The sequence below is a fragment of the Lepeophtheirus salmonis genome, chromosome 7 (genome assembly GCF_016086655.4).
Source record: "Lepeophtheirus salmonis chromosome 7, UVic_Lsal_1.4, whole genome shotgun sequence".
NCBI classification, from domain to species: Eukaryota; Metazoa; Arthropoda; class Copepoda; order Siphonostomatoida; family Caligidae; genus Lepeophtheirus; species Lepeophtheirus salmonis.
The window spans coordinates 10,987,200-11,002,292 of NC_052137.2; the positions used below are offsets into that span (position 1 = coordinate 10,987,200).

At 32.2% G+C, this 15,093-nt stretch overlaps 1 protein-coding gene across 1 annotated transcript in view; it reads left to right on the top strand.

Annotated features, from left to right (window-relative positions):
* Positions 1-2,988: 2,988 nt before the first annotated feature.
* Positions 2,989-15,093, top strand: part of LOC121121611 (tachykinin-like peptides receptor 86C) — a 105,078-nt gene continuing 92,973 nt past the window's right edge. The window contains exon 1 of the mRNA XM_071890234.1: positions 2,989-3,094. The gene's annotated coding sequence lies outside the window, so the exon portion shown is untranslated. The remainder of the gene's footprint in view (positions 3,095-15,093) is intronic.

Below are 15,093 nucleotides of genomic sequence, written 5' to 3' on the forward strand. Positions count from 1 at the left end.
CTATCTGATATATAGATAAATATAAATTGACCCCCATCAGTGTACATTTCAAAACACACTTATAGGTTTAGAACAATTTCGGGGGAAAAGGAAATACAACAGGGTTGGGCAGCTTAATTTTATCATTCATATAGGAAGGTTGAGTGATTATCTTTTGACATTCTACTTCTGTCCTTCTTTCTCTATAAACATACTATAATAACAATTTCCTCGACTCGTCATCATGAGTGAACAAAAAGCCAAAAGACAGCGCATCTCAGATCTCTTAGATACTGAAGTTGAGGTGGCAGGGATTATAGACAGTTTGTAGTGCTCCAAGGGCATCATTTACAAGGTGGCCAAGATAAAAAATGATGGGGAAGACCTTTCTAGGAAAGTAGGAGTTAGAGGACACAATTTAAAAAGAGATCCAGAGTTCCTCTCTAGCTTGGAGAAGAAGATCACGGAGGACCCCACCAAATCGATGAATCACCTTGACAACTTCTTCTCCATGGCAACTAGGACCATTATGATGGCTGTGAAGCGTAATTTGTGATTGTACTCATACACGATGAATGCACACCACCTTCTATCAGAGGGCATGAAGTCCAGGAGGATCAAGAGTTTACGTTTTGTTGAACATGATATACTTTTATATGTTAAAATGTTAGGAAGGAAAGCAGTTCAGCTATCATGACTTTTTTATTAAATCAGCTGTGAGAGGAAGGAAATAAAAACAAATACTACTCCTTATATAAGAAGCACTTTTACTTTTTCTGTTATCTTGACCTTGACTTTGGCCCTTCAAAATTTAATGGCCTCTTACTGTGAAAATATATAACCTTCGTATTAAGTTTGATAAAAATCGATCTCTAACTTTTGCTGTAATCCTGGTGACCAACAAACAAACATGGGCAAAAACATACCCTCCCTTCTACTTCGTTGCTGGAGGTAATGAATACTCCAATTCGATCCTCAAATCTACTCCCAGTCCAGTAATGACTTACACTTTTAACTCCCAAACAAACCCTCATTGTTACTCTCCGTCTTTCAAAAGCACAGGCACTAGTGAACACTTTATACTCAGATGGACTGCCTTTAACAATTGAATAATAATGACAACAGGCTTGGAAAATACGACAGCCTATTCCGATTTCCAAATAGAAAATTCTCTTCCGCTTTATAGAACATATTTTATTGACCTTTCCCCTCTGGTGATACTTATTCGTTGCATCTGCTTGCTCGTTTTTTTTAGTTGGCAACCTGAAATGTGAATTTTATTTTCCTAAACTGCTATCAATAATCTTTAATTCCTGAGGAGTTAATAGCCTTTTCTACTACATACAAGCTATTATTGATATATACTACATACCATTGAACATTTGTGTCTGCTCATAATAGTAGCCCTGAAGATTTGTTGCGGAGAATAATTGTGAGTCCTTTTTGGACTCAGATTATAATTGAAGATCGACAGTGGAGTAATTATGGACTATGTCCTTATTTATTTACATCCCTCTCCTCTCTTGTCATAGCTGATCCCTTCCAAAACATTCTTCAAATTGTCAGGGTGTCCTTGTTGATTTTCGGTGTTGTTTTCTTTACATGTACACGATTTTCATCCCTACTTTTCTACTTTTGCTTTCCGTAAAAATAGGAGGGGGGGGGGGAAACAAACTAAATTATATGAATAAATGTTTCAATTTCATTTTTAAGTTATTAATAGCACAATATGAATATTTATTTTTTACCTCTTGTCTGAAAAAGTATAGTAGAATATCAAAAAAATTCAGAACCAAAAGTTAAAAATCAAAATTAATAATAATATCAGCTTTTATCTGACTAATTTATCTTTGATATCTCTTACTAAGCCATTATTCTTGTATATGTAGGTGATTTCCAATATGTTTATAAAGTAGTTTGTCATAATGCGCATTCCACAATATCTGCTCATGAGAATATAGTTATAATTTAACCAGTGTTGGATCGGTCCTCGGACGGATTTCCTAATCAGTCTTTTTTTTTATCAGTCCGATCTTTCTTATCATTTAACGATACTAAGGACCAATACGTGGGTCCTTTTTTCATAGCTATATTTATATTTTCTTTACTCCTAGCTAGGTTTAAAAATTATAAAAGCCAATAAAATAATGAATTATACTATTATGAACTTATAATAATAAGTTCTAGACCCTCATCAAAGGGAAAACGAGAATATATTACAATTATCTACTCCAGGTGTATTAAAATACACAACAGAATAGAAGTAAAAAATCTTATTCACACTCCAATGGAATATTTTTTAGTAATGTAAATTGTGTATATTTCTTAATCGCCCCACTATTTTTGGTATTGGTAATCTGAAGAATGAATTTCATCAGATTTATTATTCTAAAGTCCTTTTAGGACTGATTACCCAGTTGATTTTCAGTTGATACCGATTAGCATCACTGATTGTCATAATGAGGACAAGGGAGCAATTTATCAGTTTTTCCAGACACAATTATCGATTATAGATAAAATACACACTATTTCCATACCTAAATATTATTAATAGTTAAAAAATAATTAGTCACATTTTCATCATAAACCGGTTTAGTTATTGTTTGGGCTTTACCCTCTTCTTTCACTTAATTTTCTTTCCCATTTCATATTTTCGCCATTTTCTTTTTGTGTTTCTTACATTTTCGCCTTCTTAAGTTGAAGATTTAAAAAGTCAACTCAAGTATTTCCATAAATAGTAGGTATTATTCTCCTAAAAGGTTAAATGTATTATTATATATCCATAAAACAAAAACAACGAGAATTTTATAGACGGATTTATATATGGATTAACAATTCCAGGCTTAAGAAATTAAATATTACATAATTCAAGAAATATTTCTCCATTACCCTACTTTTCTCCATAAAAAAAATTCAACACCGTCGACGCTAACAACCAAAATACGTTGTACGTAGTAAGTACTTTCTACGGAAAGAAAGGAAAAAAAAACCAGTTTAAAATCCCTTGTGGATCAAACAGAAATGAGTTGATTATTAAACGGGAAATGAGGATCACTAGTCTGTATGTTTATAAATGAGTTCGAAGAAAATTAAAAGAAAAAATAAAACCTTACAGGTAAATTGAGTTATTTAGTTTTTTATACATACATATTTTATTTAAAATTTTCAAAAACTATCCACACATAAAAAAAACCTGTGTAATTGAACTGGTTATAATTAATAGCCTATAAGTAAATTATATATGGGTGTAAAATGATGAATATTTTAATCTTCTTTTTAGAATTAATGTTTTTAAATTAGGGAAAAAGATTATTTGATAGGAAATATTATCAATTGACATTTATTATAATTTAAATAATAGTTCTAAATTTGAAATCAATTCATCCTATTCCCAAAAATGGAGTGAAACAGAAAAAAAGGAATTAAAAATATTTATATTTTTATACAAATTAGTTCAAATTTTATATTTGAACAATTACTTATATTAATATTTTTAATTTATTTTTCGTTTATCCTAAAAAAATTTTGTTACCTATTCTCTTTATATAAAGTACGATTTTTTATTGATCGTCTTTATATGTACACTGTAAATTTATAGTGTCGGTATAGTTATTATCCTTTTTCGTACAGGAAGGAGCAATTTTTGAGGGATAAGATAAATAATGTTAATGACGGATTATGTATAGTGATGAAAATCGTGTATATTTTGGGCATTTAAAAAAAAGAAAATCAACATGGTAACTCTCACCATTTGAAGAATGTTTTGGAGGGGAGTAGGTTAGCTTTCGTCATGTTTAATTATATTAGCCATCTTCAGCTGGGAAAATGGAGAAGGAAATAAATAAAGACATAGGCAAGAATTACTCCAATGTCGAGCCTCCCTTCTATTCGCAGTCCAACAAGGACTTACAATTATAATTCCACAAAAATCTTCTCTCTTTTATGAGCATGTCTAAATGAATGTTCAATCAGGTTTTCGATATAATTGAATGTAGAAGAAAATAATTTAACTACTCAGGAGTTATATAATAATGACAACAGCTGAGGAAAAGAAAATTCGTTCTTTAGATTTCCAATGCCAAAAAAGTGGGCCAATTAAAAATTACAAACGATTCAATTCACTAGTTACTTATATTTCCACAAAATTTATTTTTCCCAAAAAGTCCCTTTGAGGTAAGTGTACTTTATAAAAAAAATTATTTTTAACAGAAGTAACTAATTTCATCAGCTTTTTTACATTAAAAAACCTTAATAAAATTTACATTTCTTAATATTTCATATTGAATTTATTAGATCATTTTGTTATAATGCAGCGCTATACTTGTATTTTGAAGTATTTTTTCAAGTTTTGAGCTGTCATAGACTTATTGCAGCTCAAACTTCTTTGAGCTGCTAATCTAAACATTTAAAAATGGAGATAAAATATCGATTCCCTCAAAAATGACCGGATACATTTTCTTGAAACTCACAAAATCGTTCAATTTAGAGATCATGAATATTAAACTGCTTTCATATTATTTGGAATGATTTCGTCCATGTATTTACAGGAGTGTATATTAAATTTAATTTTTTAGAAAATGTATAACTCACACAATTTAGGGTACCGAAATTGCTCAACTTTCAAAATAGGTAATATGATCTCATTCCCTTGAATACAATTAATTGTATTTGTGGGTGTCCCTCTGCACATATTCCCAAACCCAATCATTATATGAAACAAAATACAATAAAATTAAGACAATTATTATTTTTTAATATTCTTCATTTTCTAATATACTTTTCATTATACATGTATATTTCGACATGTTTAAAGCTCATTTCCGGATATTTTAGACGTAGCATTAAAATTTATAAACCTTTTTTAGGGATATAATTTTATGGACTCAATATTTTGATCTACGAAATCATTCCTTGCTGAAAAAGTACTGTGGTTTTATGAGAACAATGGGGCATGCACTAAGAAAGGAAGGAAAAGCAGAAATAAACTCAGGCATCAGCGGTTAAAACAAACATAGCTACGTGTTCTTAATAAATCCTATAAATATTGATTGAGTTATGAATGTGTTACTAATTTCAGAAGATGTCGATTATTAAAAATAAAATTACTTCTGATGGTGCAGACATTTTAAGGAATTCAGCATTAGATATTTCTTGGTATTTAAAGGATAAGTCTAATCGTTCTTAACTTTTTCAATAATATTTATTCATTTCTCTCTCTCTCTTTGAAATTCTATAGGAACCTTATACTTTCTATTTGTTATATTCTGGATGGCCTGCGTTTTTTGTTGAATCAGTCTAAAAAATTAAAAAGACTGCAGTCCTATAGGTGAAGCATAATAAAATTTGTCAGGCCTAGGACCGATCCTTATGAGTATTTTATGGTAACCATAACCTATGAAAGGACTGTGTCATGGGTAGAGTTGCACAGTTACTTGGAAAAAGTAGTCCAACTATAGATTACTCCTTCAAAAAGTAACTTAGACACTTTGTTGACTAATTGATTTACAAAGTAACCAAGTTAGACTACAAGTTACTTCACTAGGTACCTTCAGCAGATGCCCCCATAATAAAAAAATGACAATATGTTTTACCAAAACTCACTTTATAAAAGTGCATTTTAAACACCAACATCAACCATGCCCTACATGTTCAACTTAAAAACTATTTCCTTGTAAAAAATAAGATAGACAGTCTTTCTTTCAAACTTATCATAAATACTTGGGAGTGGGTTTACAAAACAGTGTATAACCCCACTGTAATATTACCTTCTTGTAAACAATCATGAGTTAAACAGTGGAGTGAGGTGAGCAAACCAGTTGTTGAATCTCATTAAAAGGAGCTTTTTAAATTTCCTGTCTGAAAGTATATTTCTTTTAGGTGTTAGCACTAAGCTGTAACACTGAAAAGATTCTGAAGGTCATAGATTGATCTCAGGTAGTCCATAACTTCATTTTTTGCAGAGCATCTCTCCTTAGGCTATGCCTTAAAAGTGGAAAAGAAAACCTGGTAGATGTGATGGGCACACTGGGAGGGCTAGGATCAGTTGTGCGATAAGCTCTTTTACACGCTCCTTCCTACTTGCATCTCTCAACTATCGAAGTTTGAATTTTGGACAACTGATCGTCGGTGAGAAGGACATCTTTGTCGTCCAGAAGACCATCAAAACAAGTTGTTTGAATAACCTGAAAAATATAATTGATACTTTTATTGCTTACTAGGCAATTTTGTCATTGAATTAGATGCAAACCATGCATAATGTGGGATCAATAGTATGGATTTCATTTTGTTTAGGTTACTTACTGACATTAACATTTGATTCAATCTTTTTTTTGTCAATGATATTGAATATTTTGTTCCATATTCATTAATAGTCTGATACAAGAAATTTTTAACTAGTTTAAAGATGGAATATACCTGGTCTATGGAATGTGGAAGTCCTGCAGTCATCCTAGAGAGGTCATATTTTACAGTTGAATGCTAAAAAGATAGAATAGATAAAAAAGTAATGAAGGGGGCGGGGAATGATTTGGAAATTAGTGCTAGGACCGATGCAATACCACCAGTATTCCTGTTGCGTCTTGACGAGGGAGAGACGCAAGCTTATTTATAGTGGGAGAGATCCAGGATGACCGGGAGAGATGAGAGGAAGAATGACGTGGAGGAATGAAACTACATACTGTTTATATGTTCATGTGTGTTCTAAACTCTACTCTGATATATTTACAAAAGACGACACTATTTATAATACGTAAAACTCAGTACTTATAATACATAGACGAATATACAAGAAGATAAAAACCAGAAAGGACATATTAAATACATAACATCACCCCCAAGCACCAAATCCATGGCGGTGCTTAAACAGGTTCCTCTCCATGAACAGCAGCCTATAGATCCGCTCCATCCATGTCCAGGCGAGGACAAAACATTCTTCCTTGTATTGCAAAAGTTTATCTCCATAGACGTGCCGTGCTCTCAGCACGCGCACCGGAGAAAGGAGGACAATACTCCTCATAAAGGTTTTAAGGACCCGAGCACCTTGCTCGTCCCTGGGAAAAATAACATTCACCCTTGTTGAGGTTTTAAGGACCCGAGCACCCTGCTCGTCCCTGGGAGAAACAACACTCACCCTTGTTGAGGTTTTAAGGACCCGAGCACCCTGCTCGTACCTGGGAGACATCTTGCTCGATGTACCCTCATCCAACTCGGGATGATCCACAAGAGAGACCGTTCCACATCCATCAACCAATGATGTGAACGGGAGAGTAGGAACAGTAGAGAACCAAAAGTGCGTAGGAATAAATCCATTGTTAATTATGTGGTCCCTGACCCGGACACACACTTCACTTCTTGAAAGTGACCAAGGTTCTCTTCCTTCCTCCACGAGGCCCAAACATAGGCACAGTCCATATTGCTCCGCCTTCCGCAGACGAACGAGCGTTCTCCCCATCGACGAAAAAGGGCTACCCAACTCCAGCAGGGCTAGCTTCGCCGACGATCCCACAGCAGGGAGGTCACGTGATCCTGATCCCATCCTCGTCGCCAATGTTGCGTCTTGACGAACGAGAGAGTCAAACTTCTTTATAAGGTGGAGAGATCCAAGATGACCGGGAGAGATGAGAGGAAGAAATGGCGTGGAGGAATGAAACTACACACTGTTTATATGCTCATGTGTATTCCAACTATACTCTGATATATTTACAAAAGACGACACTATTTATAATACGTAAAACTCAGTACTTATAATACATAGACGAATATACAAGAAGATGAAAACCAGAAAGGACATATTAAATACATAACAATTCCATTCTTGGCACTAAAACAAATTAGCGCACACTAACAAAAATCTATATTTTAAGAGTGTAAAAGCTTTTAAAATTTAAATACTAACCTATCCATCAATAAAGCATTCAAGATAGGATTTAGTTATATGTATATAGTGATGAAAATCGAGTCTATAATGGGTATGTTAAAAAAGAAACCAAAAATCAACATGGTAACCCTGTCAATTTCAAGAATGTTTTGTAGGAGATCAGCTATGACAAAAGATTAGGTGGAGAAGGTTTTTTACAAGGATATGTCAAGATTTATTCTAATGTTCGTCCCCAATTCTACTCTGAGTCTAACAAGGACTTACAAATATGACTCTGCAACAAATCCTTAAGGTTACTCTCCATCTTTTATGATCACAGACGAATTTTGAATACAATTGAATGAAATAGGAAAGGAAGTTCACTACTCAGGAATTTAATAATAATGACAACAACTAAGGAGAACAAAATGCATCCTTCAGATTAACAATTACAAAAAACGGGCCAGCTAAAAATACACACGATTAACATCACTATTTACCATACTATATTGAGTTATTTAAAAGATGAATTGGATTTTATGACAACTAATATACATATAGCAAGTAGAAAAATATTTTTGCTTGTTCCTATATCCTACTCTTGTGTAATCCATTGTACGAATTAACCAATTAACTTCATGATGAAAAAACTTAATAGTGAAGGATTGTCTTATTTTTCGGATCGAACTTATATCGAGTACTTTTTTAAAGAATTTTTTTATTCTACATATATTTTGAAAGAATAATATGTCTGGATAAAAGATTAAACAGATCTCATCTAAATAACATAGTTTTATACTGTGTGTATTTGACTTCTATATAATTAACGAGTCCAGTTTAAATAAAAGAAATAATCCTAAAAACATGAAGTTGTCTTAATAATTGGAATGGTTACATTCTACTTCCTTGTTAAATATAGTCTTCTTAGAAAGTTTGTAAAAAAAAAACTTTTCTAAGTAAGATAAATATGAAATATCTATTCTTTTATTTAAAAGTTGTAGATATAATGTCTAGTTTTTAAAAATCCTGTCAAATTAAACAGAATCAAATTGATTTAAAACAAAAGCGTAGTAAATTCTAACAAAAAGTAACTAGAATTGTTAAATATAACACCAATTTCACATTAAATTATTAAAATTTATTTTTTTGCCTTCAAAATAATCTCCATTGGATGCAATACACATATGCCAACGTTTTTTCTAGTCATTCAAACATTTTTAATATGCACTTTTTGGCATGGTCTTTGGCTCCTTCTACGAATTTTGTTTTATAGATTCAATAGACTCAAAACGGGTTCCACGGAGTGGCAATTTAATCTTGGGGAACAAAATAAAGTAACATGTAGCTAAATCAGGTGAATATGGATGTTGATCGATGGTATTTATTGTGTGTTTGGCTTTGAATTTGCTCACAACCGTGGCTTTTGTGTGATGGCGCGTTATCGTCTTGTAAAATCACCGAGTTGTTCTTCCATATTTCTGGCCGTTTTTGATGATCACCTTAGTACGTCCGAATAGTACTCATTTTTGACCGTTTTTCCCTTTCGAACAAATTCATGATGCATCAGACCACAGATATCAAAGAAAACAAACGTGCATCGTAAAAATTGTGGAGAACTTTTGAGTTAGACTGACTTATCCACCTTTGTATTTACTTCGTCTAACGATAGTCGCCTTTTTAAGAACCCTTTGTTATACATGATTCTTAAAAAAGTTCGTTATATGATCTACTCATGAAAAATGAATTATTCATTAAATTTTCTTATATTGCTTAAGTAAATATTTCATAACTAATTATTCCATTCCACAGTAAAGATCTGAGGAATGGTACTTTCATTTATATAATAATTACAATCTATGTACATTGTACATATTTAGATATATCAAGGTTAATAGAAATAATTTCTGCTATGATGTATAACTGAAGGTGTATCAAACATTTCCTAGAAAGCGGGAGTGGCTTTTTCTAGTAGGTAATCAAAGTATTTTTTTTATTTTCGAAAGCTGCTGTCAATCTTAAAGACAAACATCTAAGTCAGGTGTCAACGACCTTTTTAAATCTGATGGCTACTTTAAGATTCCCAAAAGGCTCGAGGGCTACCAGCTCAAAAAATATGTACAAACGAATCCAGAAATCAAAAGCATACTTTATTTTAAAAACAAGTTCAACGGGCAACTAAGAAAAATCCAATGGGTGACAGGGTACCCGCAGACATATGGTTGTTGACAACTTTTTTATGTAATAACCGAAGATGGAAAGATTCTCTAAATCCTTGTGGTTGTAAATCAAAAAGAAAATAATATGTTGGCAACTTTGATAGACGTATCTACTGAAATAGATGACTGAATAAAATGTAGTGCTCCTTACTAGCTAATATGTTTGAATTTTTAAAATAGAGAGAAATAATTAATAAGAATACATTGCAGATTACAAAAATATAATTTTTTTAAATCTATATGCTAACGAGGATTTGGACAATTTTAACATCCCTAGTAATAAAAAGTGAATATGACATGAAAGATGATGAGTAACAATGAGGGTTTGCTTGGTAGTTAAAAGTGCAAGTCCTAGTTGGATCAGAGTAAAATTGAGGATCGACATCGAAGTAACTCCATCCCACAAGTCCATTCAATAAAAGTGCTGTCCAATTTTTCACTTTCATTTTCTGTTTCTTTCATTTTTACAAGCCGGTGGGACATACATACATTATGCATCACTGTGTATGATGTCTAATAGTTAAAGCAGGGATGTTTGTAAAGCAAAAACTAAATATAAGAATTAGAAATTAAAAACTGTTGATGTCTGTGCTCATTCTTCTTTTTCTTCATTATTTTATAATCAATAATTGTCAACTTATTTGTAGAAAAACACTTTTTTTGAAATTGATTTAAAAATATATAGTAAAATAAATATTTATGAATAAAATATAATTATTATATTTGCAGTAACTAATACTATTTTAAATGTACAGGATTCTCCTCTTTATAGAAGTAATTCATTTTCCCCAACTCTTCCCCCCCAAAAAAAAAAAAAAAATCATATAAGAGACAGCTGATATTGACAAGGGTCTTAACTCACTAGTACCATATGTCTCCCCCTCTTCCCCTCGCGCTCTTACAAATAACAACCTCTACTAATAGTGCAGAGGAACACACTTATAGTAAGACCCCGAAATAGTGACAAAAAGTCCATGTCCCGATTTATTATATCATACATCGACCTGGATTTAGATACATTTTGTATTATTTGATGAATATAAAAATTTGCTATTTTTTCAAGTAAAAATGTTTTGTGGAATAACTTTTGAAATTATTTATTTAAACTAGAGATTGTTTTATATTTAGCACTTTGTTTCATTTTTTCCATTATTACATGTTGTACTTCATTGTTAAGAGATTTGATAAAGTGATTTCTACCTTACTGCTTAAAAGCTGCTTCAAGAACAAATGCAGCTCCAAAAAAATAATAATAAAATACTTACTAGAGGTATCATTTTATAGGAATATATTGATGTATTGGACGCCTAAAAATGTGTACATTACCCCAACCCAGATATGTTCATTCTTTTATTGGGACGATCAATTTTGACTATTTAAAGGGGAATTTACGGCGAACCCAAAGGGTTAAGAATTACAATTTGTTAATAGAAATTGACGATAATTCGTGGAAGAATACCATTGGAGCCTTGATTTAATTTTGAGAAAAATAATTATAGCTTGCTTCGAATCGAAAAAGAGAAAGAAATAGGAAAAGTGATTGGACATTGTTCAGTACCACCAAAATGAATGATGACAAATTCAGGGTATAAAGACATCATGGGGGGTAAGATAGTAAATTTCCTCAACCTAATTTGTCAATCCATCAAAAAAACCAGAGAAAACATAGAAATTCAAGTAGAAAAAGAGATTTGAATTAATAGCATCAATGAAGGGAATTTGCGTGGAAGATGTTTACAAGCTTAATGATATTCATATGAATAACAACACTGAGCATAATAAAAAAATTTCAACGCTCTTGATTGAAATTTTTAATTAAAAAAACCGGCTGGGCATAAATTTCGTGTCACCCAAATACTTGTCTTCAGTAGTAGAATCACTAAAGTCATGCAGATCTTGGAGGCTAATATGAAAATGGAGATTACAGTACAGACTTTTATGATAGATATAGATAGAAAGAACACTTGTGCTGAAAGCCATTGGTAGGTGTCTCAAATAGTTGGATCATGAATAGGCCCACAAACCCTTGAACTGATACACAAAATTTATAATATTCCTTGAACAAAGTGATATTTGCCTATAGAAAATGGAGATTTGGTTCCCTGTCCGGAGCAATCGCATTTCTTTTATATTCCTATGATAATTTCATTGATTTTTTGAGGCAGAACCTTCTAATAAAAACTTACCTAGCCTACATCGTTAGCGAAATATTTGAGGTATCCTTCTTCTGTCTTTTGTCCCTGTGGTATTTTTCTGTCTAGGTATGCACTTAATTCAGCCATTCTAGGCTAGAACTATATAAAATGATGCAAATCATACTCCAATCTAGATTTTTTATACGGGACTGTTTGCTGTGGATATCCAATCAGTAGCTCCTACTCATCCTTCATTACTCCTGAATATTCATTTGTGTCTCAAGATCTTTTTGATAGTGTAAAAGAAAACTTATACAAATTAAGCCTTATGCGCAATGACAGAGGGGGGTGCAGAGCACTTTGATGAAGTGAAGAAATTGGCTACACCTTATCCATTCTGATATGGAAATTGTTCTCGCAAGACAAAGAAAGGAGCATGGAGTTCACGAGGATACTTACCCTATGGATTATTCTAGGTATGAACAAGAAGTAAATATTGGACTTTCAAAAAAATATTTATGTCGATAAACCTATGTAGTTCTGTAAAAATTGCTCAATATATGTAATTAAAAAACCTTTTCTTTAAAGAAAATCCAATGGGAGGAGGCAGGTTAATGTTGTTATTGCAACAAGATACGCAAATGCTAAAATAATTCTTTATTGTAATCAAGAGAGAAGAAATAATTGTTTCTACGAAGAAGGAGGGCAATGTGCCCCCTCCACAATAGGTAGTAATGAACTTACAACATGGTTTTATTGAAGTAGGGGGGTGAGGGGGGGTTGAATTTTTTTTCAAAAAAATTTGATTTTTCGATTTTTGTTTCAAAAAATTCCACAAAGCAAGAACCCTCCCCCCCCTGCCAAAAAAAATCTATATATATGTATATATCATGCAGACGCCCCTGTGTATATATAAACCGACGTTACTATTATTTGAATCTATGTGGATAAACATCTCACATATCTTTACAGAGTGTCATAAATCGTTATAACAGTGTTTTCAACCTGTGGCCCTTGACCCCAACTGAGGTCGCAACACCAATGCCATGGTGTCGTGTATTGATTTTGAGAAGAATGTGAATACTATATTATGACAGTTCATACTATGACTCTAAATGTAACAATTCCCTAAGTCACTCAACACAACGTCTGAGCTTGAACATGTTTTTGTTTTTTTTGGGTTTTTGGCTCTGTTGTTTCTCTCGTTTGTATTGCCAAATTAGCCAATTTTAGACAAGATTAGATAAATTTGACAGCATCTGGGCGGTTTTTGTTTTTTTTTCACTTTGCTGCTATACATTTTGTAAGAATAGTAAAAGTACCAGGTCAATGGTGATCAAGGCTGTTTGGCGGAAGTCAAATTGAGGCGGATTGAGGATAGGCAATTCTTGACTCAAAAGCATCAGCAATTCCGTATGGAGCGTTTGAGGAGTCTTCTTAATGACTCCATGGTGATCGGATAATTTTCTTCTCCGATGAAGAATTTACGCAATGTATAGTTACTTCACGAATAAATCATCTATAAAACAATATATGACAGTGTTTCTTTACAAAAAAAAAAAAAAAAAAAAAAAAAAAGGATCAGGATAAGGCATAAGAAAAGAAAAAAACTTATTTTATAATTTTTTTTAACTTGTTAGTAATTTTTGGACGTTATTATGTAGTCGGTTTTGTGAGTAAAACCTCATGAAGTAAATATTGACGGCAAACAAATATAAATAAATAATTATGGATTTTTTATTTATTCGGCTATAGTTTATGCTGTCTATAGTTACTTCATAAGTTTTTACTTACAAAACCGACTTATGTTTTATTTCCAATCTATTTTATGAGTATTTACAACCGATTAAGTCATCTAATTCAATTACTTATACTTAGTAACTTTATAACAACATTTTTTATTATTTTCTTATTAAATTGTTCCATAAGAAAATTAAAAGTCAAACTGAAAACATCAATTCAAATCAAAAAAAAAAAAGTATATAATAAATCAGCAAACCTTTTGAAGTAGTAATATTATATTTATTTATTTGTTTTACTTGTTATATAAAGCATTAGAAAGAAAATATTGGCTTCCAAATATATTTCTACAGTATACTTGATTTTGTATGATTATATACATTTTGTAGAACCTTATTCAACATAATTTAATTAATAAAGTTTTGTCTTTCAATGCTGATTTATTTTTAATCCATTGTTATCAACGATAAACAATCAACGAAACCACTCGTGTTAGGAAAGGTTAACGCATCTAATCAAGCATATGTATCCCGGATTATACAAATTAGTAGGGCTTTTAATACCAGAAAAGATCCACTCATTCTAGAACTCTAGTCACTAAGGAAACAGAATGCAGATTTACACGAAAAAGTGAAAATCCCTCAATCGGAATATAGATTATTAAAATATAAATCTAATTTTAAAGAAGCGATGAAAGGAGAACGGGAAAAGAGATTCACTAAATCTCAATGTAAACTCATTATCAGTGGGAAGAGGTTTTGGAAAATGGAATGAGAGGATTTTGTAAAAGGTCTGATACTGAAGTATCTTTCCTCAAAAGCCTACTGTTACATTCAATCCAATGGCCTACCTCCGGTTCCTAGTGTAACAACCCCCAAACGGTGGATCCGAAATTTTAAAGCAGTTCCTGGAATAGAATCAAATATTATTAAAATTATCACTCAACAAAATATATCCAACGAAACTCCAAATGGACAATTAGCTCTTTTGGGCTTTAATGAGATGAAGCTCCCGATCAATATCAAAAAAGGACTTTTGGATGTGCTTATCGAGTAAATTTGGATACACAATCGGATATTCTCCAAAGCACGATAAATGTGTTTGGAACAATGAAGCAAATTAAGAGAAATAAAAATGGTAAAGTAGTGTTGACTAAGTCCTCTGCTTT